The sequence below is a fragment of the Schistocerca gregaria genome, chromosome 2 (assembly GCF_023897955.1).
Source record: "Schistocerca gregaria isolate iqSchGreg1 chromosome 2, iqSchGreg1.2, whole genome shotgun sequence".
NCBI classification, from domain to species: Eukaryota; Metazoa; Arthropoda; class Insecta; order Orthoptera; family Acrididae; genus Schistocerca; species Schistocerca gregaria.
Genome location: NC_064921.1, coordinates 75,397,571 through 75,398,499, shown reverse-complemented (window position 1 = coordinate 75,398,499; position 929 = coordinate 75,397,571). Strand labels below are relative to the sequence as shown.

Genomic DNA, 929 nt, shown 5'->3' with positions numbered 1-929 from the left:
CCGAGGACACAGAGGATAGTACGACTGGAGGCAAGCCTTCAGTGAGACCCACATTTGCGACTTACTGTCCAACACTATATTCATAGTGCCCCAGCCCATCATTAGTCGCGGCTTTACCGCCGATTCCCGTAAGAGTTCGGGCACTGTTTGTCCTTACGCACAGGAGAAGATGGTCAAATGGCCGCTGAGCATATATATATATATATATATATATATATATATATATATATATATATATATATATATATATATATATATATAAGGCTCAGCTGCCATTTGACCCTACATTGACCCTACAGTCGTACTGTCCTTGGTGGCTCAGATGGATAGAGCGTCTGCCATGTAAGCAGGAGATCCCGGGTTCGAGTCCCGGTCGGGACACAGATTTTCAACTGTACCCGTTGACTTATATCAACGCCTGTATACAGCTAAGGGTATTCATTTCATAGTAATTTCATTCTAACAAGCTGCATGGTCACCAATGGTATCTGTTCTTTCGGACATGTCAGAAAGAACAGATACCATCTTCATATACAGGGTGTTTCAAAAATGACCGGTATATTTGAAACGGCAATACAAAGTAAACGAGCAGCGATAGAAATACACCGTTTGTTGCAATATGCTTGGGACAACTTTACATTTTCAGGCAGACAAACTTTCGAAATTACAGTAGTTACAATTGTCAACAACAGATGGCGCTGCCGTCTGGGAAACTCTATAGTACGATATTTTCCACATATCCACCATGCGTAGCAATAATATGGCGTAGTCTCTGAATGAAATTATCTGAAACCTTTGACAACGTGTCTGGCGGAATGGCTTCACATGCAGATGAGATATACTGCTTCAGCTGTTCAATTGTTTCTGGATTCTGGCGGGACACCTGGCCTTTCAAGTGTCCCCACAGAAAGAAGTCACAGGGGTTCATG

At 42.4% G+C, this 929-nt stretch overlaps 1 non-coding gene across 1 annotated transcript; it reads left to right on the top strand.

The window, feature by feature from the left end:
* Positions 1-306: 306 nt before the first annotated feature.
* Trnat-ugu (transfer RNA threonine (anticodon UGU)) lies at positions 307-381 on the top strand. Its single transcript has one exon. It is a non-coding gene; the product is annotated as a tRNA-Thr (tRNA).
* The last annotated feature ends 548 nt before the right edge of the window (positions 382-929 follow it).